The sequence below is a fragment of the Hoplias malabaricus genome, unplaced genomic scaffold (genome assembly GCF_029633855.1).
Source record: "Hoplias malabaricus isolate fHopMal1 unplaced genomic scaffold, fHopMal1.hap1 scaffold_69, whole genome shotgun sequence".
Lineage (NCBI taxonomy): Eukaryota > Metazoa > Chordata > Actinopteri > Characiformes > Erythrinidae > Hoplias > Hoplias malabaricus.
In genome coordinates, this window is record NW_027100977.1 from 14,346 (window position 1) to 35,832 (window position 21,487).

Genomic DNA, 21,487 nt, shown 5'->3' on the forward strand with positions numbered 1-21,487 from the left:
ACTCTTCTAAGAGTAATACTTGTTTTAGAGCTGCCTGTAAACGGTAGACCACCTGACACCTCAAATAAAAATGATTGGCTTTCCAGTTCGTTTTTTTTTTAAGTTTCTTCTTCTCTTGTGTTTAAATGACTGTGGTTACTGCCTTTATAATAGAAGCTTAAGCTAAAAAGCTTACAGCACCTAGTATTCCCAGGCAGTCTCCCATCCAAGTACTAACTAGGCCCAACTCTTCTTCGCTTCCGAGATCAGACGAGATCGGGCTTTCAAGGAGTGGTATGGCCGTAAGCAATCACTGCGGGCTGTAGAAGACTATTTCTAAATACTCTTCTAAGAGTAATACTTGTTTTAGAGCTGCCTGTAAACGGTAGACCACCTGACACCTCAAATGAAAATGATTGGCTTTCCAGTTCGTTTTTTTTTTAAGTTTCTTCTTCTCTTGTGTTTAAATGACTGTGGTTACTGCCTTTATAATAGAAGCTTAAGCTAAAAAGCTTACAGCACCTAGTATTCCCAGGCAGTCTCCCATCCAAGTACTAACTAGGCCCAACTCTTCTTCGCTTCCGAGATCAGACGAGATCGGGCTTTCAAGGAGTGGTATGGCCGTAAGCAATCACTGCGGGCTGTAGAAGACTATTTCTAAATACTCTTCTAAGAGTAATACTTGTTTTAGAGCTGCCTGTAAACGGTAGACCACCTGACACCTCAAATGAAAATGATTGGCTTTCCAGTTCGTTTTTTTTTTGTTGTTGTTTTTTTTTTCTTAAGTTTTCTTCTTCTCTTGTGTTTACATGACTGTGGTTACTGCCTTTATAATAGAAGCTTAAGCTAAAAAGCTTACAGCACCTAGTATTCCCAGGCAGTCTCCCATCCAAGTACTAACTAGGCCCAACTCTTCTTCGCTTCCGAGATCAGACGAGATCGGGCTTTCAAGGAGTGGTATGGCCGTAAGCGATCACTGCGGGCTGTAGAAGACTATTTCTATATACTCTTCTAAGAGTAATACTTGTTTTAGAGCTGCCTGTAAACGGTAGACCACCTGACACCTCAAATAAAAATGATTGGCTTTCCAGTTCGTTTTTTTTTTAAGTTTCTTCTTCTCTTGTGTTTAAATGACTGTGGTTACTGCCTTTATAATAGAAGCTTAAGCTAAAAAGCTTACAGCACCTAGTATTCCCAGGCAGTCTCCCATCCAAGTACTAACTAGGCTCAACTCTTCTTCGCTTCCGAGATCAGACGAGATCGGGCTTTCAAGGAGTGGTATGGCCGTAAGCAATCACTGCGGGCTGTAGAAGACTATTTCTAAATACTCTTCTAAGAGTAATACTTGTTTTAGAGCTGCCTGTAAACGGTAGACCACCTGACACCTCAAATGAAAATGATTGGCTTTCCAGTTCGTTTTTTTTTGTTGTTGTTTTTTTTTCTTAAGTTTTCTTCTTCTCTTGTGTTTACATGACTGTGGTTACTGCCTTTATAATAGAAGCTTAAGCTAAAAAGCTTACAGCACCTAGTATTCCCAGGCAGTCTCCCATCCAAGTACTAACTAGGCCCAACTCTTCTTCGCTTCCGAGATCAGACGAGATCGGGCTTTCAAGGAGTGGTATGGCCGTAAGCGATCACTGCGGGCTGTAGAAGACTATTTCTATATACTCTTCTAAGAGTAATACTTGTTTTAGAGCTGCCTGTAAACGGTAGACCACCTGACACCTCAAATAAAAATGATTGGCTTTCCAGTTCGTTTTTTTTTTAAGTTTCTTCTTCTCTTGTGTTTAAATGACTGTGGTTACTGCCTTTATAATAGAAGCTTAAGCTAAAAAGCTTACAGCACCTAGTATTCCCAGGCAGTCTCCCATCCAAGTACTAACTAGGCCCAACTCTTCTTCGCTTCCGAGATCAGACGAGATCGGGCTTTCAAGGAGTGGTATGGCCGTAAGCGATCACTGCGGGCTGTAGAAGACTATTTCTATATACTCTTCTAAGAGTAATACTTGTTTTAGAGCTGCCTGTAAACGGTAGACCACCTGACACCTCAAATAAAAATGATTGGCTTTCCAGTTCGTTTTTTTTTTAAGTTTCTTCTTCTCTTGTGTTTAAATGACTGTGGTTACTGCCTTTATAATAGAAGCTTAAGCTAAAAAGCTTACAGCACCTAGTATTCCCAGGCAGTCTCCCATCCAAGTACTAACTAGGCCCAACTCTTCTTCGCTTCCGAGATCAGACGAGATCGGGCTTTCAAGGAGTGGTATGGCCGTAAGCAATCACTGCGGGCTGTAGAAGACTATTTCTAAATACTCTTCTAAGAGTAATACTTGTTTTAGAGCTGCCTGTAAACGGTAGACCACCTGACACCTCAAATGAAAATGATTGGCTTTCCAGTTCGTTTTTTTTTTAAGTTTCTTCTTCTCTTGTGTTTAAATGACTGTGGTTACTGCCTTTATAATAGAAGCTTAAGCTAAAAAGCTTACAGCACCTAGTATTCCCAGGCAGTCTCCCATCCAAGTACTAACTAGGCCCAACTCTTCTTCGCTTCCGAGATCAGACGAGATCGGGCTTTCAAGGAGTGGTATGGCCGTAAGCAATCACTGCGGGCTGTAGAAGACTATTTCTAAATACTCTTCTAAGAGTAATACTTGTTTTAGAGCTGCCTGTAAACGGTAGACCACCTGACACCTCAAATGAAAATGATTGGCTTTCCAGTTCGTTTTTTTTTTGTTGTTGTTTTTTTTTTCTTAAGTTTTCTTCTTCTCTTGTGTTTACATGACTGTGGTTACTGCCTTTATAATAGAAGCTTAAGCTAAAAAGCTTACAGCACCTAGTATTCCCAGGCAGTCTCCCATCCAAGTACTAACTAGGCCCAACTCTTCTTCGCTTCCGAGATCAGACGAGATCGGGCTTTCAAGGAGTGGTATGGCCGTAAGCGATCACTGCGGGCTGTAGAAGACTATTTCTATATACTCTTCTAAGAGTAATACTTGTTTTAGAGCTGCCTGTAAACGGTAGACCACCTGACACCTCAAATAAAAATGATTGGCTTTCCAGTTCGTTTTTTTTTTAAGTTTCTTCTTCTCTTGTGTTTAAATGACTGTGGTTACTGCCTTTATAATAGAAGCTTAAGCTAAAAAGCTTACAGCACCTAGTATTCCCAGGCAGTCTCCCATCCAAGTACTAACTAGGCTCAACTCTTCTTCGCTTCCGAGATCAGACGAGATCGGGCTTTCAAGGAGTGGTATGGCCGTAAGCAATCACTGCGGGCTGTAGAAGACTATTTCTAAATACTCTTCTAAGAGTAATACTTGTTTTAGAGCTGCCTGTAAACGGTAGACCACCTGACACCTCAAATGAAAATGATTGGCTTTCCAGTTCGTTTTTTTTTGTTGTTGTTTTTTTTTTCTTAAGTTTTCTTCTTCTCTTGTGTTTACATGACTGTGGTTACTGCCTTTATAATAGAAGCTTAAGCTAAAAAGCTTACAGCACCTAGTATTCCCAGGCAGTCTCCCATCCAAGTACTAACTAGGCCCAACTCTTCTTCGCTTCCGAGATCAGACGAGATCGGGCTTTCAAGGAGTGGTATGGCCGTAAGCGATCACTGCGGGCTGTAGAAGACTATTTCTATATACTCTTCTAAGAGTAATACTTGTTTTAGAGCTGCCTGTAAACGGTAGACCACCTGACACCTCAAATGAAAATGATTGGCTTTCCAGTTCGTTTTTTTTTGTTGTTGTTTTTTTTTTCTTAAGTTTTCTTCTTCTCTTGTGTTTACATGACTGTGGTTACTGCCTTTATAATAGAAGCTTAAGCTAAAAAGCTTACAGCACCTAGTATTCCCAGGCAGTCTCCCATCCAAGTACTAACTAGGCCCAACTCTTCTTCGCTTCCGAGATCAGACGAGATCGGGCTTTCAAGGAGTGGTATGGCCGTAAGCGATCACTGCGGGCTGTAGAAGACTATTTCTATATACTCTTCTAAGAGTAATACTTGTTTTAGAGCTGCCTGTAAACGGTAGACCACCTGACACCTCAAATAAAAATGATTGGCTTTCCAGTTCGTTTTTTTTTTAAGTTTCTTCTTCTCTTGTGTTTAAATGACTGTGGTTACTGCCTTTATAATAGAAGCTTAAGCTAAAAAGCTTACAGCACCTAGTATTCCCAGGCAGTCTCCCATCCAAGTACTAACTAGGCCCAACTCTTCTTCGCTTCCGAGATCAGACGAGATCGGGCTTTCAAGGAGTGGTATGGCCGTAAGCAATCACTGCGGGCTGTAGAAGACTATTTCTAAATACTCTTCTAAGAGTAATACTTGTTTTAGAGCTGCCTGTAAACGGTAGACCACCTGACACCTCAAATGAAAATGATTGGCTTTCCAGTTCGTTTTTTTTTGTTGTTGTTTTTTTTTTCTTAAGTTTTCTTCTTCTCTTGTGTTTACATGACTGTGGTTACTGCCTTTATAATAGAAGCTTAAGCTAAAAAGCTTACAGCACCTAGTATTCCCAGGCAGTCTCCCATCCAAGTACTAACTAGGCCCAACTCTTCTTCGCTTCCGAGATCAGACGAGATCGGGCTTTCAAGGAGTGGTATGGCCGTAAGCGATCACTGCGGGCTGTAGAAGACTATTTCTATATACTCTTCTAAGAGTAATACTTGTTTTAGAGCTGCCTGTAAACGGTAGACCACCTGACACCTCAAATGAAAATGATTGGCTTTCCAGTTCGTTTTTTTTTGTTGTTGTTTTTTTTTTCTTAAGTTTTCTTCTTCTCTTGTGTTTACATGACTGTGGTTACTGCCTTTATAATAGAAGCTTAAGCTAAAAAGCTTACAGCACCTAGTATTCCCAGGCAGTCTCCCATTCAAGTACTAACTAGGCCCAACTCTTCTTCGCTTCCGAGATCAGACGAGATCGGGCTTTCAAGGAGTGGTATGGCCGTAAGCGATCACTGCGGGCTGTAGAAGACTATTTCTATATACTCTTCTAAGAGTAATACTTGTTTTAGAGCTGCCTGTAAACGGTAGACCACCTGACACCTCAAATAAAAATGATTGGCTTTCCAGTTCGTTTTTTTTTTAAGTTTCTTCTTCTCTTGTGTTTAAATGACTGTGGTTACTGCCTTTATAATAGAAGCTTAAGCTAAAAAGCTTACAGCACCTAGTATTCCCAGGCAGTCTCCCATCCAAGTACTAACTAGGCCCAACTCTTCTTCGCTTCCGAGATCAGACGAGATCGGGCTTTCAAGGAGTGGTATGGCCGTAAGCGATCACTGCGGGCTGTAGAAGACTATTTCTATATACTCTTCTAAGAGTAATACTTGTTTTAGAGCTGCCTGTAAACGGTAGACCACCTGACACCTCAAATAAAAATGATTGGCTTTCCAGTTCGTTTTTTTTTTAAGTTTCTTCTTCTCTTGTGTTTAAATGACTGTGGTTACTGCCTTTATAATAGAAGCTTAAGCTAAAAAGCTTACAGCACCTAGTATTCCCAGGCAGTCTCCCATCCAAGTACTAACTAGGCCCAACTCTTCTTCGCTTCCGAGATCAGACGAGATCGGGCTTTCAAGGAGTGGTATGGCCGTAAGCGATCACTGCGGGCTGTAGAAGACTATTTCTATATACTCTTCTAAGAGTAATACTTGTTTTAGAGCTGCCTGTAAACGGTAGACCACCTGACACCTCAAATAAAAATGATTGGCTTTCCAGTTCGTTTTTTTTTTAAGTTTCTTCTTCTCTTGTGTTTAAATGACTGTGGTTACTGCCTTTATAATAGAAGCTTAAGCTAAAAAGCTTACAGCACCTAGTATTCCCAGGCAGTCTCCCATCCAAGTACTAACTAGGCCCAACTCTTCTTCGCTTCCGAGATCAGACGAGATCGGGCTTTCAAGGAGTGGTATGGCCGTAAGCGATCACTGCGGGCTGTAGAAGACTATTTCTATATACTCTTCTAAGAGTAATACTTGTTTTAGAGCTGCCTGTAAACGGTAGACCACCTGACACCTCAAATAAAAATGATTGGCTTTCCAGTTCGTTTTTTTTTTAAGTTTCTTCTTCTCTTGTGTTTAAATGACTGTGGTTACTGCCTTTATAATAGAAGCTTAAGCTAAAAAGCTTACAGCACCTAGTATTCCCAGGCAGTCTCCCATCCAAGTACTAACTAGGCCCAACTCTTCTTCGCTTCCGAGATCAGACGAGATCGGGCTTTCAAGGAGTGGTATGGCCGTAAGCGATCACTGCGGGCTGTAGAAGACTATTTCTATATACTCTTCTAAGAGTAATACTTGTTTTAGAGCTGCCTGTAAACGGTAGACCACCTGACACCTCAAATAAAAATGATTGGCTTTCCAGTTCGTTTTTTTTTTAAGTTTCTTCTTCTCTTGTGTTTAAATGACTGTGGTTACTGCCTTTATAATAGAAGCTTAAGCTAAAAAGCTTACAGCACCTAGTATTCCCAGGCAGTCTCCCATCCAAGTACTAACTAGGCCCAACTCTTCTTCGCTTCCGAGATCAGACGAGATCGGGCTTTCAAGGAGTGGTATGGCCGTAAGCGATCACTGCGGGCTGTAGAAGACTATTTCTATATACTCTTCTAAGAGTAATACTTGTTTTAGAGCTGCCTGTAAACGGTAGACCACCTGACACCTCAAATAAAAATGATTGGCTTTCCAGTTCGTTTTTTTTTTAAGTTTCTTCTTCTCTTGTGTTTAAATGACTGTGGTTACTGCCTTTATAATAGAAGCTTAAGCTAAAAAGCTTACAGCACCTAGTATTCCCAGGCAGTCTCCCATCCAAGTACTAACTAGGCCCAACTCTTCTTCGCTTCCGAGATCAGACGAGATCGGGCTTTCAAGGAGTGGTATGGCCGTAAGCGATCACTGCGGGCTGTAGAAGACTATTTCTATATACTCTTCTAAGAGTAATACTTGTTTTAGAGCTGCCTGTAAACGGTAGACCACCTGACACCTCAAATAAAAATGATTGGCTTTCCAGTTCGTTTTTTTTTTAAGTTTCTTCTTCTCTTGTGTTTAAATGACTGTGGTTACTGCCTTTATAATAGAAGCTTAAGCTAAAAAGCTTACAGCACCTAGTATTCCCAGGCAGTCTCCCATCCAAGTACTAACTAGGCCCAACTCTTCTTCGCTTCCGAGATCAGACGAGATCGGGCTTTCAAGGAGTGGTATGGCCGTAAGCGATCACTGCGGGCTGTAGAAGACTATTTCTATATACTCTTCTAAGAGTAATACTTGTTTTAGAGCTGCCTGTAAACGGTAGACCACCTGACACCTCAAATAAAAATGATTGGCTTTCCAGTTCGTTTTTTTTTGTTGTTGTTTTTTTTTCTTAAGTTTTCTTCTTCTCTTGTGTTTAAATGACTGTGGTTACTGCCTTTATAATAGAAGCTTAAGCTAAAAAGCTTACAGCACCTAGTATTCCCAGGCAGTCTCCCATCAAAGTACTAACGAGGCCCAACTCTTCTTCGCTTCCGAGATCAGACGAGATCGGGCTTTCAAGGAGTGGTATGGCCGTAAGCGATCACTGCTGGCTGTAGAAGACTATTTCTATATACTCTTCTAAGAGTAATACTTGTTTTAGAGCTGCCTGTAAACGGTAGACCACCTGACACCTCAAATGAAAATGATTGGCTTTCCAGTTCGTTTTTTTTTTAAGTTTCTTCTTCTCTTGTGTTTAAATGACTGTGGTTACTGCCTTTATAATAGAAGCTTAAGCTAAAAAGCTTACAGCACCTAGTATTCCCAGGCAGTCTCCCATCCAAGTACTAACTAGGCCCAACTCTTCTTCGCTTCCGAGATCAGACGAGATCGGGCTTTCAAGGAGTGGTATGGCCGTAAGCAATCACTGCGGGCTGTAGAAGACTATTTCTAAATACTCTTCTAAGAGTAATACTTGTTTTAGAGCTGCCTGTAAACGGTAGACCACCTGACACCTCAAATGAAAATGATTGGCTTTCCAGTTCGTTTTTTTTTGTTGTTGTTTTTTTTTTCTTAAGTTTTCTTCTTCTCTTGTGTTTACATGACTGTGGTTACTGCCTTTATAATAGAAGCTTAAGCTAAAAAGCTTACAGCACCTAGTATTCCCAGGCAGTCTCCCATCCAAGTACTAACTAGGCCCAACTCTTCTTCGCTTCCGAGATCAGACGAGATCGGGCTTTCAAGGAGTGGTATGGCCGTAAGCGATCACTGCGGGCTGTAGAAGACTATTTCTATATACTCTTCTAAGAGTAATACTTGTTTTAGAGCTGCCTGTAAACGGTAGACCACCTGACACCTCAAATAAAAATGATTGGCTTTCCAGTTCGTTTTTTTTTTAAGTTTCTTCTTCTCTTGTGTTTAAATGACTGTGGTTACTGCCTTTATAATAGAAGCTTAAGCTAAAAAGCTTACAGCACCTAGTATTCCCAGGCAGTCTCCCATCCAAGTACTAACTAGGCCCAACTCTTCTTCGCTTCCGAGATCAGACGAGATCGGGCTTTCAAGGAGTGGTATGGCCGTAAGCGATCACTGCGGGCTGTAGAAGACTATTTCTATATACTCTTCTAAGAGTAATACTTGTTTTAGAGCTGCCTGTAAACGGTAGACCACCTGACACCTCAAATAAAAATGATTGGCTTTCCAGTTCGTTTTTTTTTTAAGTTTCTTCTTCTCTTGTGTTTAAATGACTGTGGTTACTGCCTTTATAATAGAAGCTTAAGCTAAAAAGCTTACAGCACCTAGTATTCCCAGGCAGTCTCCCATCCAAGTACTAACTAGGCCCAACTCTTCTTCGCTTCCGAGATCAGACGAGATCGGGCTTTCAAGGAGTGGTATGGCCGTAAGCGATCACTGCGGGCTGTAGAAGACTATTTCTATATACTCTTCTAAGAGTAATACTTGTTTTAGAGCTGCCTGTAAACGGTAGACCACCTGACACCTCAAATAAAAATGATTGGCTTTCCAGTTCGTTTTTTTTTTAAGTTTCTTCTTCTCTTGTGTTTAAATGACTGTGGTTACTGCCTTTATAATAGAAGCTTAAGCTAAAAAGCTTACAGCACCTAGTATTCCCAGGCAGTCTCCCATCCAAGTACTAACTAGGCCCAACTCTTCTTCGCTTCCGAGATCAGACGAGATCGGGCTTTCAAGGAGTGGTATGGCCGTAAGCGATCACTGCGGGCTGTAGAAGACTATTTCTATATACTCTTCTAAGAGTAATACTTGTTTTAGAGCTGCCTGTAAACGGTAGACCACCTGACACCTCAAATAAAAATGATTGGCTTTCCAGTTCGTTTTTTTTTGTTGTTGTTTTTTTTTCTTAAGTTTTCTTCTTCTCTTGTGTTTAAATGACTGTGGTTACTGCCTTTATAATAGAAGCTTAAGCTAAAAAGCTTACAGCACCTAGTATTCCCAGGCAGTCTCCCATCAAAGTACTAACGAGGCCCAACTCTTCTTCGCTTCCGAGATCAGACGAGATCGGGCTTTCAAGGAGTGGTATGGCCGTAAGCGATCACTGCTGGCTGTAGAAGACTATTTCTATATACTCTTCTAAGAGTAATACTTGTTTTAGAGCTGCCTGTAAACGGTAGACCACCTGACACCTCAAATGAAAATGATTGGCTTTCCAGTTCGTTTTTTTTTTAAGTTTCTTCTTCTCTTGTGTTTAAATGACTGTGGTTACTGCCTTTATAATAGAAGCTTAAGCTAAAAAGCTTACAGCACCTAGTATTCCCAGGCAGTCTCCCATCCAAGTACTAACTAGGCCCAACTCTTCTTCGCTTCCGAGATCAGACGAGATCGGGCTTTCAAGGAGTGGTATGGCCGTAAGCAATCACTGCGGGCTGTAGAAGACTATTTCTAAATACTCTTCTAAGAGTAATACTTGTTTTAGAGCTGCCTGTAAACGGTAGACCACCTGACACCTCAAATGAAAATGATTGGCTTTCCAGTTCGTTTTTTTTTTAAGTTTCTTCTTCTCTTGTGTTTAAATGACTGTGGTTACTGCCTTTATAATAGAAGCTTAAGCTAAAAAGCTTACAGAACCTAGTATTCCCAGGCAGTCTCCCATCCAAGTACTAACTAGGCCCAACTCTTCTTCGCTTCCGAGATCAGACGAGATCGGGCTTTCAAGGAGTGGTATGGCCGTAAGCGATCACTGCGGGCTGTAGAAGACTATTTCTATATACTCTTCTAAGAGTAATACTTGTTTTAGAGCTGCCTGTAAACGGTAGACCACCTGACACCTCAAATAAAAATGATTGGCTTTCCAGTTCGTTTTTTTTTGTTGTTGTTTTTTTTTCTTAAGTTTTCTTCTTCTCTTGTGTTTAAATGACTGTGGTTACTGCCTTTATAATAGAAGCTTAAGCTAAAAAGCTTACAGCACCTAGTATTCCCAGGCAGTCTCCCATCCAAGTACTAACGAGGCCCAACTCTTCTTCGCTTCCGAGATCAGACGAGATCGGGCTTTCAAGGAGTGGTATGGCCGTAAGCGATCACTGCTGGCTGTAGAAGACTATTTCTATATAATCTTCTAAGAGTAATACTTGTTTTAGAGCTGCCTGTAAACGGTAGACCACCTGACACCTCAAATAAAAATGATTGGCTTTCCAGTTCGTTTTTTTTTTAAGTTTCTTCTTCTCTTGTGTTTAAATGACTGTGGTTACTGCCTTTATAATAGAAGCTTAAGCTAAAAAGCTTACAGCACCTAGTATTCCCAGGCAGTCTCCCATCCAAGTACTAACTAGGCCCAACTCTTCTTCGCTTCCGAGATCAGACGAGATCGGGCTTTCAAGGAGTGGTATGGCCGTAAGCAATCACTGCGGGCTGTAGAAGACTATTTCTAAATACTCTTCTAAGAGTAATACTTGTTTTAGAGCTGCCTGTAAACGGTAGACCACCTGACACCTCAAATGAAAATGATTGGCTTTCCAGTTCGTTTTTTTGCTGTTGTTTTTTTTTTCTTAAGTTTTCTTCTTCTCTTGTGTTTACATGACTGTGGTTACTGCCTTTATAATAGAAGCTTAAGCTAAAGAGCTTACAGCACCTAGTATTCCCAGGCAGTCTCCCATCCAAGTACTAACTAGGCCCAACTCTTCTTCGCTTCCGAGATCAGACGAGATCGGGCTTTCAAGGAGTGGTATGGCCGTAAGCGATCACTGCGGGCTGTAGAAGACTATTTCTATATACTCTTCTAAGAGTAATACTTGTTTTAGAGCTGCCTGTAAACGGTAGACCACCTGACACCTCAAATGAAAATGATTGGCTTTCCAGTTCGTTTTTTTTTTAAGTTTCTTCTTCTCTTGTGTTTAAATGACTGTGGTTACTGCCTTTATAATAGAAGCTTAAGCTAAAAAGCTTACAGAACCTAGTATTCCCAGGCAGTCTCCCATCCAAGTACTAACTAGGCCCAACTCTTCTTCGCTTCCGAGATCAGACGAGATCGGGCTTTCAAGGAGTGGTATGGCCGTAAGCGATCACTGCGGGCTGTAGAAGACTATTTCTATATACTCTTCTAAGAGTAATACTTGTTTTAGAGCTGCCTGTAAACGGTAGACCACCTGACACCTCAAATAAAAATGATTGGCTTTCCAGTTCGTTTTTTTTTGTTGTTGTTTTTTTTTTCTTAAGTTTTCTTCTTCTCTTGTGTTTAAATGACTGTGGTTACTGCCTTTATAATAGAAGCTTAAGCTAAAAAGCTTACAGCACCTAGTATTCCCAGGCAGTCTCCCATCCAAGTACTAACTAGGCCCAACTCTTCTTCGCTTCCGAGATCAGACGAGATCGGGCTTTCAAGGAGTGGTATGGCCGTAAGCGATCACTGCGGGCTGTAGAAGACTATTTCTATATACTCTTCTAAGAGTAATACTTGTTTTAGAGCTGCCTGTAAACGGTAGACCACCTGACACCTCAAATAAAAATGATTGGCTTTCCAGTTCGTTTTTTTTTGTTGTTGTTTTTTTTTTCTTAAGTTTTCTTCTTCTCTTGTGTTTAAATGACTGTGGTTACTGCCTTTATAATAGAAGCTTAAGCTAAAAAGCTTACAGCACCTAGTATTCCCAGGCAGTCTCCCATCCAAGTACTAACGAGGCCCAACTCTTCTTCGCTTCCGAGATCAGACGAGATCGGGCTTTCAAGGAGTGGTATGGCCGTAAGCGATCACTGCGGGCTGTAGAAGACTATTTCTATATACTCTTCTAAGAGTAATACTTGTTTTAGAGCTGCCTGTAAACGGTAGACCACCTGACACCTCAAATGAAAATGATTGGCTTTCCAGTTCGTTTTTTTTTTAAGTTTCTTCTTCTCTTGTGTTTAAATGACTGTGGTTACTGCCTTTATAATAGAAGCTTAAGCTAAAAAGCTTACAGAACCTAGTATTCCCAGGCAGTCTCCCATCCAAGTACTAACTAGGCCCAACTCTTCTTCGCTTCCGAGATCAGACGAGATCGGGCTTTCAAGGAGTGGTATGGCCGTAAGCGATCACTGCGGGCTGTAGAAGACTATTTCTATATACTCTTCTAAGAGTAATACTTGTTTTAGAGCTGCCTGTAAACGGTAGACCACCTGACACCTCAAATAAAAATGATTGGCTTTCCAGTTCGTTTTTTTTTGTTGTTGTTTTTTTTTTCTTAAGTTTTCTTCTTCTCTTGTGTTTAAATGACTGTGGTTACTGCCTTTATAATAGAAGCTTAAGCTAAAAAGCTTACAGCACCTAGTATTCCCAGGCAGTCTCCCATCCAAGTACTAACTAGGCCCAACTCTTCTTCGCTTCCGAGATCAGACGAGATCGGGCTTTCAAGGAGTGGTATGGCCGTAAGCGATCACTGCGGGCTGTAGAAGACTATTTCTATATACTCTTCTAAGAGTAATACTTGTTTTAGAGCTGCCTGTAAACGGTAGACCACCTGACACCTCAAATAAAAATGATTGGCTTTCCAGTTCGTTTTTTTTGTTTTGTTGTTTTTTTTTTTTAAGTTTTCTTCTTCTCTTGTGTTTAAATGACTGTGGTTACTGCCTTTATAATAGAAGCTTAAGCTAAAAAGCTTACAGCACCTAGTATTCCCAGGCAGTCTCCCATCCAAGTACTAACGAGGCCCAACTCTTCTTCGCTTCCGAGATCAGACGAGATCGGGCTTTCAAGGAGTGGTATGGCCGTAAGCGATCACTGCTGGCTGTAGAAGACTATTTCTATATAATCTTCTAAGAGTAATACTTGTTTTAGAGCTGCCTGTAAACGGTAGACCACCTGACACCTCAAATAAAAATGATTGGCTTTCCAGTTCGTTTTTTTTTTAAGTTTCTTCTTCTCTTGTGTTTAAATGACTGTGGTTACTGCCTTTATAATAGAAGCTTAAGCTAAAAAGCTTACAGCACCTAGTATTCCCAGGCAGTCTCCCATCCAAGTACTAACTAGGCCCAACTCTTCTTCGCTTCCGAGATCAGACGAGATCGGGCTTTCAAGGAGTGGTATGGCCGTAAGCAATCACTGCGGGCTGTAGAAGACTATTTCTAAATACTCTTCTAAGAGTAATACTTGTTTTAGAGCTGCCTGTAAACGGTAGACCACCTGACACCTCAAATGAAAATGATTGGCTTTCCAGTTCGTTTTTTTGCTGTTGTTTTTTTTTTCTTAAGTTTTCTTCTTCTCTTGTGTTTACATGACTGTGGTTACTGCCTTTATAATAGAAGCTTAAGCTAAAAAGCTTACAGAACCTAGTATTCCCAGGCAGTCTCCCATCCAAGTACTAACTAGGCCCAACTCTTCTTCGCTTCCGAGATCAGACGAGATCGGGCTTTCAAGGAGTGGTATGGCCGTAAGCGATCACTGCGGGCTGTAGAAGACTATTTCTATATACTCTTCTAAGAGTAATACTTGTTTTAGAGCTGCCTGTAAACGGTAGACCACCTGACACCTCAAATGAAAATGATTGGCTTTCCAGTTCGTTTTTTTTTTAAGTTTCTTCTTCTCTTGTGTTTAAATGACTGTGGTTACTGCCTTTATAATAGAAGCTTAAGCTAAAAAGCTTACAGAACCTAGTATTCCCAGGCAGTCTCCCATCCAAGTACTAACTAGGCCCAACTCTTCTTCGCTTCCGAGATCAGACGAGATCGGGCTTTCAAGGAGTGGTATGGCCGTAAGCGATCACTGCGGGCTGTAGAAGACTATTTCTATATACTCTTCTAAGAGTAATACTTGTTTTAGAGCTGCCTGTAAACGGTAGACCACCTGACACCTCAAATAAAAATGATTGGCTTTCCAGTTCGTTTTTTTTTGTTGTTGTTTTTTTTTTCTTAAGTTTTCTTCTTCTCTTGTGTTTAAATGACTGTGGTTACTGCCTTTATAATAGAAGCTTAAGCTAAAAAGCTTACAGCACCTAGTATTCCCAGGCAGTCTCCCATCCAAGTACTAACTAGGCCCAACTCTTCTTCGCTTCCGAGATCAGACGAGATCGGGCTTTCAAGGAGTGGTATGGCCGTAAGCGATCACTGCGGGCTGTAGAAGACTATTTCTATATACTCTTCTAAGAGTAATACTTGTTTTAGAGCTGCCTGTAAACGGTAGACCACCTGACACCTCAAATAAAAATGATTGGCTTTCCAGTTCGTTTTTTTTTGTTGTTGTTTTTTTTTTCTTAAGTTTTCTTCTTCTCTTGTGTTTAAATGACTGTGGTTACTGCCTTTATAATAGAAGCTTAAGCTAAAAAGCTTACAGCACCTAGTATTCCCAGGCAGTCTCCCATCCAAGTACTAACGAGGCCCAACTCTTCTTCGCTTCCGAGATCAGACGAGATCGGGCTTTCAAGGAGTGGTATGGCCGTAAGCGATCACTGCGGGCTGTAGAAGACTATTTCTATATACTCTTCTAAGAGTAATACTTGTTTTAGAGCTGCCTGTAAACGGTAGACCACCTGACACCTCAAATGAAAATGATTGGCTTTCCAGTTCGTTTTTTTTTTAAGTTTCTTCTTCTCTTGTGTTTAAATGACTGTGGTTACTGCCTTTATAATAGAAGCTTAAGCTAAAAAGCTTACAGAACCTAGTATTCCCAGGCAGTCTCCCATCCAAGTACTAACTAGGCCCAACTCTTCTTCGCTTCCGAGATCAGACGAGATCGGGCTTTCAAGGAGTGGTATGGCCGTAAGCGATCACTGCGGGCTGTAGAAGACTATTTCTATATACTCTTCTAAGAGTAATACTTGTTTTAGAGCTGCCTGTAAACGGTAGACCACCTGACACCTCAAATGAAAATGATTGGCTTTCCAGTTCGTTTTTTTGCTGTTGTTTTTTTTTTCTTAAGTTTTCTTCTTCTCTTGTGTTTACATGACTGTGGTTACTGCCTTTATAATAGAAGCTTAAGCTAAAGAGCTTACAGCACCTAGTATTCCCAGGCAGTCTCCCATCCAAGTACTAACTAGGCCCAACTCTTCTTCGCTTCCGAGATCAGACGAGATCGGGCTTTCAAGGAGTGGTATGGCCGTAAGCGATCACTGCGGGCTGTAGAAGACTATTTCTATATACTCTTCTAAGAGTAATACTTGTTTTAGAGCTGCCTGTAAACGGTAGACCACCTGACACCTCAAATGAAAATGATTGGCTTTCCAGTTCGTTTTTTTTTTAAGTTTCTTCTTCTCTTGTGTTTAAATGACTGTGGTTACTGCCTTTATAATAGAAGCTTAAGCTAAAAAGCTTACAGAACCTAGTATTCCCAGGCAGTCTCCCATCCAAGTACTAACTAGGCCCAACTCTTCTTCGCTTCCGAGATCAGACGAGATCGGGCTTTCAAGGAGTGGTATGGCCGTAAGCGATCACTGCGGGCTGTAGAAGACTATTTCTATATACTCTTCTAAGAGTAATACTTGTTTTAGAGCTGCCTGTAAACGGTAGACCACCTGACACCTCAAATAAAAATGATTGGCTTTCCAGTTCGTTTTTTTTTGTTGTTGTTTTTTTTTTCTTAAGTTTTCTTCTTCTCTTGTGTTTAAATGACTGTGGTTACTGCCTTTATAATAGAAGCTTAAGCTAAAAAGCTTACAGCACCTAGTATTCCCAGGCAGTCTCCCATCCAAGTACTAACTAGGCCCAACTCTTCTTCGCTTCCGAGATCAGACGAGATCGGGCTTTCAAGGAGTGGTATGGCCGTAAGCGATCACTGCGGGCTGTAGAAGACTATTTCTATATACTCTTCTAAGAGTAATACTTGTTTTAGAGCTGCCTGTAAACGGTAGACCACCTGACACCTCAAATAAAAATGATTGGCTTTCCAGTTCGTTTTTTTTTGTTGTTGTTTTTTTTTTCTTAAGTTTTCTTCTTCTCTTGTGTTTAAATGACTGTGGTTACTGCCTTTATAATAGAAGCTTAAGCTAAAAAGCTTACAGCACCTAGTATTCCCAGGCAGTCTCCCATCCAAGTACTAACGAGGCCCAACTCTTCTTCGCTTCCGAGATCAGACGAGATCGGGCTTTCAAGGAGTGGTATGGCCGTAAGCGATCACTGCGGGCTGTAGAAGACTATTTCTATATACTCTTCTAAGAGTAATACTTGTTTTAGAGCTGCCTGTAAACGGTAGACCACCTGACACCTCAAATGAAAATGATTGGCTTTCCAGTTCGTTTTTTTTTTAAGTTTCTTCTTCTCTTGTGTTTAAATGACTGTGGTTACTGCCTTTATAATAGAAGCTTAAGCTAAAAAGCTTACAGAACCTAGTATTCCCAGGCAGTCTCCCATCCAAGTACTAACTAGGCCCAACTCTTCTTCGCTTCCGAGATCAGACGAGATCGGGCTTTCAAGGAGTGGTATGGCCGTAAGCGATCACTGCGGGCTGTAGAAGACTATTTCTATATACTCTTCTAAGAGTAATACTTGTTTTAGAGCTGCCTGTAAACGGTAGACCACCTGACACCTCAAATAAAAATGATTGGCTTTCCAGTTCGTTTTTTTTTGTTGTTGTTTTTTTTTTCTTAAGTTTTCTTCTTCTCTTGTGTTTAAATGACTGTGGTTACTGCCTTTATAATAGAAGCTTAAGCTAAAAAGCTTACAGCACCTAGTATTCCCAGGCAGTCTCCCATCCAAGTACTAACTAGGCCCAACTCTTCTTCGCTTCCGAGATCAGACGAGATCGGGCTTTCAAGGAGTGGTATGGCCGTAAGCGATCACTGCGGGCTGTAGAAGACTATTTCTATATACTCTTCTAAGAGTAATACTTGTTTTAGAGCTGCCTGTAAACGGTAGACCACCTGACACCTCAAATAAAAATGATTGGCTTTCCAGTTCGTTTTTTTTTGTTGTTGTTTTTTTTTTCTTAAGTTTTCTTCTTCTCTTGTGTTTAAATGACTGTGGTTACTGCCTTTATAATAGAAGCTTAAGCTAAAAAGCTTACAGCACCTAGTATTCCCAGGCAGTCTCCCATCCAAGTACTAACGAGGCCCAACTCTTCTTCGCTTCCGAGATCAGACGAGATCGGGCTTTCAAGGAGTGGTATGGCCGTAAGCGATCACTGCGGGCTGTAGAAGACTATTTCTATATACTCTTCTAAGAGTAATACTTGTTTTAGAGCTGCCTGTAAACGGTAGACCACCTGACACCTCAAATGAAAATGATTGGCTTTCCAGTTCGTTTTTTTTTTAAGTTTCTTCTTCTCTTGTGTTTAAATGACTGTGGTTACTGCCTTTATAATAGAAGCTTAAGCTAAAAAGCTTACAGAACCTAGTATTCCCAGGCAGTCTCCCATCCAAGTACTAACTAGGCCCAACTCTTCTTCGCTTCCGAGATCAGACGAGATCGGGCTTTCAAGGAGTGGTATGGCCGTAAGCGATCACTGCGGGCTGTAGAAGACTATTTCTATATACTCTTCTAAGAGTAATACTTGTTTTAGAGCTGCCTGTAAACGGTAGACCACCTGACACCTCAAATGAAAATGATTGGCTTTCCAGTTCGTTTTTTTTGCTGTTGTTTTTTTTTTCTTAAGTTTTCTTCTTCTCTTGTGTTTACATGACTGTGGTTACTGCCTTTATAATAGAAGCTTAAGCTAAAGAGCTTACAGCACCTAGTATTCCCAGGCAGTCTCCCATCCAAGTACTAACTAGGCCCAACTCTTCTTCGCTTCCGAGATCAGACGAGATCGGGCTTTCAAGGAGTGGTATGGCCGTAAGCGATCACTGCGGGCTGTAGAAGACTATTTCTATATACTCTTCTAAGAGTAATACTTGTTTTAGAGCTGCCTGTAAACGGTAGACCACCTGACACCTCAAATGAAAATGATTGGCTTTCCAGTTCGTTTTTTTTTTAAGTTTCTTCTTCTCTTGTGTTTAAATGACTGTGGTTACTGCCTTTATAATAGAAGCTTAAGCTAAAAAGCTTACAGAACCTAGTATTCCCAGGCAGTCTCCCATCCAAGTACTAACTAGGCCCAACTCTTCTTCGCTTCCGAGATCAGACGAGATCGGGCTTTCAAGGAGTGGTATGGCCGTAAGCGATCACTGCGGGCTGTAGAAGACTATTTCTATATACTCTTCTAAGAGTAATACTTGTTTTAGAGCTGCCTGTAAACGGTAGACCACCTGACACCTCAAATAAAAATGATTGGCTTTCCAGTTCGTTTTTTTTTGTTGTTGTTTTTTTTTTCTTAAGTTTTCTTCTTCTCTTGTGTTTAAATGACTGTGGTTACTGCCTTTATAATAGAAGCTTAAGCTAAAAAGCTTACAGCACCTAGTATTCCCAGGCAGTCTCCCATCCAAGTACTAACTAGGCCCAACTCTTCTTCGCTTCCGAGATCAGACGAGATCGGGCTTTCAAGGAGTGGTATGGCCGTAAGCGATCACTGCGGGCTGTAGAAGACTATTTCTATATACTCTTCTAAGAGTAATACTTGTTTTAGAGCTGCCTGTAAACGGTAGACCACCTGACACCTCAAATAAAAATGATTGGCTTTCCAGTTCGTTTTTTTTTGTTGTTGTTTTTTTTTTCTTAAGTTTTCTTCTTCTCTTGTGTTTAAATGACTGTGGTTACTGCCTTTATAATAGAAGCTTAAGCTAAAAAGCTTACAGCACCTAGTATTCCCAGGCAGTCTCCCATCCAAGTACTAACGAGGCCCAACTCTTCTTCGCTTCCGAGATCAGACGAGATCGGGCTTTCAAGGAGTGGTATGGCCGTAAGCGATCACTGCGGGCTGTAGAAGACTATTTCTATATACTCTTCTAAGAGTAATACTTGTTTTAGAGCTGCCTGTAAACGGTAGACCACCTGACACCTCAAATGAAAATGATTGGCTTTCCAGTTCGTTTTTTTTTTAAGTTTCTTCTTCTCTTGTGTTTAAATGACTGTGGTTACTGCCTTTATAATAGAAGCTTAAGCTAAAAAGCTTACAGAACCTAGTATTCCCAGGCAGTCTCCCATCCAAGTACTAACTAGGCCCAACTCTTCTTCGCTTCCGAGATCAGACGAGATCGGGCTTTCAAGGAGTGGTATGGCCGTAAGCGATCACTGCGGGCTGTAGAAGACTATTTCTATATACTCTTCTAAGAGTAATACTTGTTTTAGAGCTGCCTGTAAACGGTAGACCACCTGACACCTCAAATAAAAATGATTGGCTTTCCAGTTCGTTTTTTTTTGTTGTTGTTTTTTTTTTCTTAAGTTTTCTTCTTCTCTTGTGTTTAAATGACTGTGGTTACTGCCTTTATAATAGAAGCTTAAGCTAAAAAGCTTACAGCACCTAGTATTCCCAGGCAGTCTCCCATCCAAGTACTAACTAGGCCCAACTCTTCTTCGCTTCCGAGATCAGACGAGATCGGGCTTTCAAGGAGTGGTATGGCCGTAAGCGATCACTGCGGGCTGTAGAAGACTATTTCTATATACTCTTCTAAGAGTAATACTTGTTTTAGAGCTGCCTGTAAACGGTAGACCACCTGACACCTCAAATAAAAATGATTGGCTTTCCAGTTCGTTTTTTTTTGTTGTTGTTTTTTTTTTCTTAAGTTTTCTTCTTCTCTTGTGTTTAAATGACTGTGGTTACTGCCTTTATAATAGAAGCTTAAGCTAAAAAGCTTACAGCACCTAGTATTCCCAGGCAGTCTCCCATCCAAGTACTAACGAGGCCCAACTCTTCTTCGCTTCCGAGATCAGACGAGATCGGGCTTTCAAGGAGTGGTATGGCCGTAAGCGATCACTGCGGGCTGTAGAAGACTATTTCTATATACTCTTCTAAGAGTAATACTTGTTTTAGAGCTGCCTGTAAACGGTAGACCACCTGACACCTCAAATGAAAATGATTGGCTTTCCAGTTCGTTTTTTTTTTAAGTTTCTTCTTCTCTTGTGTTTAAATGACTGTGGTTACTGCCTTTATAATAGAAGCTTAAGCTAAAAAGCTTACAGAACCTAGTATTCCCAGGCAGTCTCCCATCCAAGTACTAACTAGGCCCAACTCTTCTTCGCTTCCGAGATCAGACGAGATCGGGCTTTCAAGGAGTGGTATGGCCGTAAGCGATCACTGCGGGCTGTAGAAGACTATTTCTATATACTCTTCTAAGAGTAATACTTGTTTTAGAGCTGCCTGTAAACGGTAGACCACCTGACACCTCAAATAAAAATGATTGGCTTTCCAGTTCGTTTTTTTTTGTTGTTGTTTTTTTTTTCTTAAGTTTTCTTCTTCTCTTGTGTTTAAATGACTGTGGTTACTGCCTTTATAATAGAAGCTTAAGCTAAAAAGCTTACAGCACCTAGTATTCCCAGGCAGTCTCCCATCCAAGTACTAACTAGGCCCAACTCTTCTTCGCTTCCGAGATCAGACGAGATCGGGCTTTCAAGGAGTGGTATGGCCGTAAGCGATCACTGCGGGCTGTAGAAGACTATTTCTATATACTCTTCTAAGAGTAATACTTGTTTTAGAGCTGCCTGTAAACGGTAGACCACCTGACACCTCAAATAAAAATGATTGGCTTTCCAGTTCGTTTTTTTTGTTTTGTTGTTTTTTTTTTTTAAGTTTTCTTCTTCTCTTGTGTTTAAATGACTGTGGTTACTGCCTTTATAATAGAAGCTTAAGCTAAAAAGCTTACAGCACCTAGTATTCCCAGGCAGTCTCCCATCCAAGTACTAACGAGGCCCAACTCTTCTTCGCTTCCGAGATCAGACGAGATCGGGCTTTCAAGGAGTGGTATGGCCGTAAGCGATCACTGCTGGCTGTAGAAGACTATTTCTATATAATCTTCTAAGAGTAATACTTGTTTTAGAGCTGCCTGTAAACGGTAGACCACCTGACACCTCAAATAAAAATGATTGGCTTTCCAGTTCGTTTTTTTTTTAAGTTTCTTCTTCTCTTGTGTTTAAATGACTGTGGTTACTGCCTTTATAATAGAAGCTTAAGCTAAAAAGCTTACAGCACCTAGTATTCCCAGGCAGTCTCCCATCCAAGTACTAACTAGGCCCAACTCTTCTTCGCTTCCGAGATCAGACGAGATCGGGCTTTCAAGGAGTGGTATGGCCGTAAGCAATCACTGCGGGCTGTAGAAGACTATTTCTAAATACTCTTCTAAG

The 21,487-nt window shown here is 40.9% G+C and overlaps 40 non-coding genes and 25 pseudogenes across 40 annotated transcripts; all 65 read right to left on the bottom strand.

Annotated features, from left to right (window-relative positions):
* Positions 1–168: 168 nt before the first annotated feature.
* Positions 169–287, bottom strand: LOC136683171 (5S ribosomal RNA). Its single transcript, XR_010798758.1, has one exon. It is a non-coding gene; the product is annotated as a 5S ribosomal RNA (ribosomal RNA).
* Positions 288–489: 202 nt separating this feature from the next.
* LOC136683172 (5S ribosomal RNA) lies at positions 490–608 on the bottom strand. The gene has a single exon (XR_010798759.1). It is a non-coding gene; the product is annotated as a 5S ribosomal RNA (ribosomal RNA).
* Positions 609–831: 223 nt separating this feature from the next.
* On the bottom strand, positions 832–950 carry LOC136683173 (5S ribosomal RNA). Its single transcript, XR_010798760.1, has one exon. It is a non-coding gene; the product is annotated as a 5S ribosomal RNA (ribosomal RNA).
* Positions 951–1,152: 202 nt separating this feature from the next.
* Positions 1,153–1,271, bottom strand: LOC136683068 (5S ribosomal RNA; annotated as a pseudogene).
* Positions 1,272–1,492: 221 nt separating this feature from the next.
* Positions 1,493–1,611, bottom strand: LOC136683174 (5S ribosomal RNA). Its single transcript, XR_010798761.1, has one exon. It is a non-coding gene; the product is annotated as a 5S ribosomal RNA (ribosomal RNA).
* A 202-nt stretch (positions 1,612–1,813) lies between these two features.
* LOC136683175 (5S ribosomal RNA) lies at positions 1,814–1,932 on the bottom strand. Its single transcript, XR_010798762.1, has one exon. It is a non-coding gene; the product is annotated as a 5S ribosomal RNA (ribosomal RNA).
* A 202-nt stretch (positions 1,933–2,134) lies between these two features.
* LOC136683176 (5S ribosomal RNA) lies at positions 2,135–2,253 on the bottom strand. The gene has a single exon (XR_010798763.1). It is a non-coding gene; the product is annotated as a 5S ribosomal RNA (ribosomal RNA).
* A 202-nt stretch (positions 2,254–2,455) lies between these two features.
* On the bottom strand, positions 2,456–2,574 carry LOC136683178 (5S ribosomal RNA). Its single transcript, XR_010798765.1, has one exon. It is a non-coding gene; the product is annotated as a 5S ribosomal RNA (ribosomal RNA).
* A 223-nt stretch (positions 2,575–2,797) lies between these two features.
* LOC136683179 (5S ribosomal RNA) lies at positions 2,798–2,916 on the bottom strand. Its single transcript, XR_010798766.1, has one exon. It is a non-coding gene; the product is annotated as a 5S ribosomal RNA (ribosomal RNA).
* Positions 2,917–3,118: 202 nt separating this feature from the next.
* LOC136683069 (5S ribosomal RNA) lies at positions 3,119–3,237 on the bottom strand (annotated as a pseudogene).
* A 222-nt stretch (positions 3,238–3,459) lies between these two features.
* On the bottom strand, positions 3,460–3,578 carry LOC136683180 (5S ribosomal RNA). Its single transcript, XR_010798767.1, has one exon. It is a non-coding gene; the product is annotated as a 5S ribosomal RNA (ribosomal RNA).
* Positions 3,579–3,800: 222 nt separating this feature from the next.
* LOC136683181 (5S ribosomal RNA) lies at positions 3,801–3,919 on the bottom strand. Its single transcript, XR_010798768.1, has one exon. It is a non-coding gene; the product is annotated as a 5S ribosomal RNA (ribosomal RNA).
* Positions 3,920–4,121: 202 nt separating this feature from the next.
* Positions 4,122–4,240, bottom strand: LOC136683182 (5S ribosomal RNA). The gene has a single exon (XR_010798769.1). It is a non-coding gene; the product is annotated as a 5S ribosomal RNA (ribosomal RNA).
* Positions 4,241–4,462: 222 nt separating this feature from the next.
* LOC136683183 (5S ribosomal RNA) lies at positions 4,463–4,581 on the bottom strand. The gene has a single exon (XR_010798770.1). It is a non-coding gene; the product is annotated as a 5S ribosomal RNA (ribosomal RNA).
* A 222-nt stretch (positions 4,582–4,803) lies between these two features.
* Positions 4,804–4,922, bottom strand: LOC136683657 (5S ribosomal RNA). Its single transcript, XR_010799218.1, has one exon. It is a non-coding gene; the product is annotated as a 5S ribosomal RNA (ribosomal RNA).
* A 202-nt stretch (positions 4,923–5,124) lies between these two features.
* Positions 5,125–5,243, bottom strand: LOC136683184 (5S ribosomal RNA). The gene has a single exon (XR_010798771.1). It is a non-coding gene; the product is annotated as a 5S ribosomal RNA (ribosomal RNA).
* Positions 5,244–5,445: 202 nt separating this feature from the next.
* On the bottom strand, positions 5,446–5,564 carry LOC136683186 (5S ribosomal RNA). The gene has a single exon (XR_010798772.1). It is a non-coding gene; the product is annotated as a 5S ribosomal RNA (ribosomal RNA).
* Positions 5,565–5,766: 202 nt separating this feature from the next.
* Positions 5,767–5,885, bottom strand: LOC136683187 (5S ribosomal RNA). Its single transcript, XR_010798773.1, has one exon. It is a non-coding gene; the product is annotated as a 5S ribosomal RNA (ribosomal RNA).
* A 202-nt stretch (positions 5,886–6,087) lies between these two features.
* LOC136683188 (5S ribosomal RNA) lies at positions 6,088–6,206 on the bottom strand. Its single transcript, XR_010798774.1, has one exon. It is a non-coding gene; the product is annotated as a 5S ribosomal RNA (ribosomal RNA).
* A 202-nt stretch (positions 6,207–6,408) lies between these two features.
* LOC136683190 (5S ribosomal RNA) lies at positions 6,409–6,527 on the bottom strand. The gene has a single exon (XR_010798776.1). It is a non-coding gene; the product is annotated as a 5S ribosomal RNA (ribosomal RNA).
* A 202-nt stretch (positions 6,528–6,729) lies between these two features.
* LOC136683191 (5S ribosomal RNA) lies at positions 6,730–6,848 on the bottom strand. Its single transcript, XR_010798777.1, has one exon. It is a non-coding gene; the product is annotated as a 5S ribosomal RNA (ribosomal RNA).
* Positions 6,849–7,050: 202 nt separating this feature from the next.
* LOC136683192 (5S ribosomal RNA) lies at positions 7,051–7,169 on the bottom strand. Its single transcript, XR_010798778.1, has one exon. It is a non-coding gene; the product is annotated as a 5S ribosomal RNA (ribosomal RNA).
* Positions 7,170–7,390: 221 nt separating this feature from the next.
* LOC136683148 (5S ribosomal RNA) lies at positions 7,391–7,509 on the bottom strand (annotated as a pseudogene).
* Positions 7,510–7,711: 202 nt separating this feature from the next.
* On the bottom strand, positions 7,712–7,830 carry LOC136683193 (5S ribosomal RNA). The gene has a single exon (XR_010798779.1). It is a non-coding gene; the product is annotated as a 5S ribosomal RNA (ribosomal RNA).
* Positions 7,831–8,052: 222 nt separating this feature from the next.
* LOC136683194 (5S ribosomal RNA) lies at positions 8,053–8,171 on the bottom strand. The gene has a single exon (XR_010798780.1). It is a non-coding gene; the product is annotated as a 5S ribosomal RNA (ribosomal RNA).
* A 202-nt stretch (positions 8,172–8,373) lies between these two features.
* On the bottom strand, positions 8,374–8,492 carry LOC136683195 (5S ribosomal RNA). Its single transcript, XR_010798781.1, has one exon. It is a non-coding gene; the product is annotated as a 5S ribosomal RNA (ribosomal RNA).
* Positions 8,493–8,694: 202 nt separating this feature from the next.
* On the bottom strand, positions 8,695–8,813 carry LOC136683196 (5S ribosomal RNA). Its single transcript, XR_010798782.1, has one exon. It is a non-coding gene; the product is annotated as a 5S ribosomal RNA (ribosomal RNA).
* A 202-nt stretch (positions 8,814–9,015) lies between these two features.
* On the bottom strand, positions 9,016–9,134 carry LOC136683197 (5S ribosomal RNA). The gene has a single exon (XR_010798783.1). It is a non-coding gene; the product is annotated as a 5S ribosomal RNA (ribosomal RNA).
* Positions 9,135–9,355: 221 nt separating this feature from the next.
* On the bottom strand, positions 9,356–9,474 carry LOC136683150 (5S ribosomal RNA; annotated as a pseudogene).
* Positions 9,475–9,676: 202 nt separating this feature from the next.
* LOC136683198 (5S ribosomal RNA) lies at positions 9,677–9,795 on the bottom strand. Its single transcript, XR_010798784.1, has one exon. It is a non-coding gene; the product is annotated as a 5S ribosomal RNA (ribosomal RNA).
* Positions 9,796–9,997: 202 nt separating this feature from the next.
* LOC136682983 (5S ribosomal RNA) lies at positions 9,998–10,116 on the bottom strand (annotated as a pseudogene).
* Positions 10,117–10,337: 221 nt separating this feature from the next.
* Positions 10,338–10,456, bottom strand: LOC136683087 (5S ribosomal RNA; annotated as a pseudogene).
* Positions 10,457–10,658: 202 nt separating this feature from the next.
* Positions 10,659–10,777, bottom strand: LOC136683199 (5S ribosomal RNA). Its single transcript, XR_010798785.1, has one exon. It is a non-coding gene; the product is annotated as a 5S ribosomal RNA (ribosomal RNA).
* A 220-nt stretch (positions 10,778–10,997) lies between these two features.
* Positions 10,998–11,116, bottom strand: LOC136683202 (5S ribosomal RNA). Its single transcript, XR_010798787.1, has one exon. It is a non-coding gene; the product is annotated as a 5S ribosomal RNA (ribosomal RNA).
* Positions 11,117–11,318: 202 nt separating this feature from the next.
* On the bottom strand, positions 11,319–11,437 carry LOC136682984 (5S ribosomal RNA; annotated as a pseudogene).
* A 222-nt stretch (positions 11,438–11,659) lies between these two features.
* On the bottom strand, positions 11,660–11,778 carry LOC136683203 (5S ribosomal RNA). The gene has a single exon (XR_010798788.1). It is a non-coding gene; the product is annotated as a 5S ribosomal RNA (ribosomal RNA).
* A 222-nt stretch (positions 11,779–12,000) lies between these two features.
* On the bottom strand, positions 12,001–12,119 carry LOC136683088 (5S ribosomal RNA; annotated as a pseudogene).
* A 202-nt stretch (positions 12,120–12,321) lies between these two features.
* LOC136682985 (5S ribosomal RNA) lies at positions 12,322–12,440 on the bottom strand (annotated as a pseudogene).
* Positions 12,441–12,662: 222 nt separating this feature from the next.
* Positions 12,663–12,781, bottom strand: LOC136683204 (5S ribosomal RNA). The gene has a single exon (XR_010798789.1). It is a non-coding gene; the product is annotated as a 5S ribosomal RNA (ribosomal RNA).
* A 222-nt stretch (positions 12,782–13,003) lies between these two features.
* On the bottom strand, positions 13,004–13,122 carry LOC136683089 (5S ribosomal RNA; annotated as a pseudogene).
* Positions 13,123–13,324: 202 nt separating this feature from the next.
* LOC136683205 (5S ribosomal RNA) lies at positions 13,325–13,443 on the bottom strand. Its single transcript, XR_010798790.1, has one exon. It is a non-coding gene; the product is annotated as a 5S ribosomal RNA (ribosomal RNA).
* Positions 13,444–13,663: 220 nt separating this feature from the next.
* On the bottom strand, positions 13,664–13,782 carry LOC136682986 (5S ribosomal RNA; annotated as a pseudogene).
* Positions 13,783–13,984: 202 nt separating this feature from the next.
* On the bottom strand, positions 13,985–14,103 carry LOC136682987 (5S ribosomal RNA; annotated as a pseudogene).
* A 222-nt stretch (positions 14,104–14,325) lies between these two features.
* Positions 14,326–14,444, bottom strand: LOC136683206 (5S ribosomal RNA). The gene has a single exon (XR_010798791.1). It is a non-coding gene; the product is annotated as a 5S ribosomal RNA (ribosomal RNA).
* A 222-nt stretch (positions 14,445–14,666) lies between these two features.
* LOC136683090 (5S ribosomal RNA) lies at positions 14,667–14,785 on the bottom strand (annotated as a pseudogene).
* Positions 14,786–14,987: 202 nt separating this feature from the next.
* Positions 14,988–15,106, bottom strand: LOC136682988 (5S ribosomal RNA; annotated as a pseudogene).
* Positions 15,107–15,326: 220 nt separating this feature from the next.
* LOC136683207 (5S ribosomal RNA) lies at positions 15,327–15,445 on the bottom strand. Its single transcript, XR_010798792.1, has one exon. It is a non-coding gene; the product is annotated as a 5S ribosomal RNA (ribosomal RNA).
* Positions 15,446–15,647: 202 nt separating this feature from the next.
* Positions 15,648–15,766, bottom strand: LOC136682989 (5S ribosomal RNA; annotated as a pseudogene).
* Positions 15,767–15,988: 222 nt separating this feature from the next.
* LOC136683208 (5S ribosomal RNA) lies at positions 15,989–16,107 on the bottom strand. The gene has a single exon (XR_010798793.1). It is a non-coding gene; the product is annotated as a 5S ribosomal RNA (ribosomal RNA).
* Positions 16,108–16,329: 222 nt separating this feature from the next.
* On the bottom strand, positions 16,330–16,448 carry LOC136683091 (5S ribosomal RNA; annotated as a pseudogene).
* A 202-nt stretch (positions 16,449–16,650) lies between these two features.
* Positions 16,651–16,769, bottom strand: LOC136682990 (5S ribosomal RNA; annotated as a pseudogene).
* A 222-nt stretch (positions 16,770–16,991) lies between these two features.
* Positions 16,992–17,110, bottom strand: LOC136683209 (5S ribosomal RNA). The gene has a single exon (XR_010798794.1). It is a non-coding gene; the product is annotated as a 5S ribosomal RNA (ribosomal RNA).
* Positions 17,111–17,332: 222 nt separating this feature from the next.
* Positions 17,333–17,451, bottom strand: LOC136683092 (5S ribosomal RNA; annotated as a pseudogene).
* A 202-nt stretch (positions 17,452–17,653) lies between these two features.
* Positions 17,654–17,772, bottom strand: LOC136682992 (5S ribosomal RNA; annotated as a pseudogene).
* Positions 17,773–17,993: 221 nt separating this feature from the next.
* Positions 17,994–18,112, bottom strand: LOC136683210 (5S ribosomal RNA). Its single transcript, XR_010798795.1, has one exon. It is a non-coding gene; the product is annotated as a 5S ribosomal RNA (ribosomal RNA).
* A 202-nt stretch (positions 18,113–18,314) lies between these two features.
* Positions 18,315–18,433, bottom strand: LOC136682993 (5S ribosomal RNA; annotated as a pseudogene).
* Positions 18,434–18,655: 222 nt separating this feature from the next.
* Positions 18,656–18,774, bottom strand: LOC136683211 (5S ribosomal RNA). Its single transcript, XR_010798796.1, has one exon. It is a non-coding gene; the product is annotated as a 5S ribosomal RNA (ribosomal RNA).
* Positions 18,775–18,996: 222 nt separating this feature from the next.
* LOC136683093 (5S ribosomal RNA) lies at positions 18,997–19,115 on the bottom strand (annotated as a pseudogene).
* Positions 19,116–19,317: 202 nt separating this feature from the next.
* LOC136682994 (5S ribosomal RNA) lies at positions 19,318–19,436 on the bottom strand (annotated as a pseudogene).
* Positions 19,437–19,658: 222 nt separating this feature from the next.
* On the bottom strand, positions 19,659–19,777 carry LOC136683213 (5S ribosomal RNA). The gene has a single exon (XR_010798798.1). It is a non-coding gene; the product is annotated as a 5S ribosomal RNA (ribosomal RNA).
* A 222-nt stretch (positions 19,778–19,999) lies between these two features.
* On the bottom strand, positions 20,000–20,118 carry LOC136683094 (5S ribosomal RNA; annotated as a pseudogene).
* Positions 20,119–20,320: 202 nt separating this feature from the next.
* Positions 20,321–20,439, bottom strand: LOC136682995 (5S ribosomal RNA; annotated as a pseudogene).
* Positions 20,440–20,661: 222 nt separating this feature from the next.
* LOC136683214 (5S ribosomal RNA) lies at positions 20,662–20,780 on the bottom strand. Its single transcript, XR_010798799.1, has one exon. It is a non-coding gene; the product is annotated as a 5S ribosomal RNA (ribosomal RNA).
* A 222-nt stretch (positions 20,781–21,002) lies between these two features.
* Positions 21,003–21,121, bottom strand: LOC136683095 (5S ribosomal RNA; annotated as a pseudogene).
* Positions 21,122–21,323: 202 nt separating this feature from the next.
* LOC136683215 (5S ribosomal RNA) lies at positions 21,324–21,442 on the bottom strand. The gene has a single exon (XR_010798800.1). It is a non-coding gene; the product is annotated as a 5S ribosomal RNA (ribosomal RNA).
* Positions 21,443–21,487: the final 45 nt, after the last annotated feature.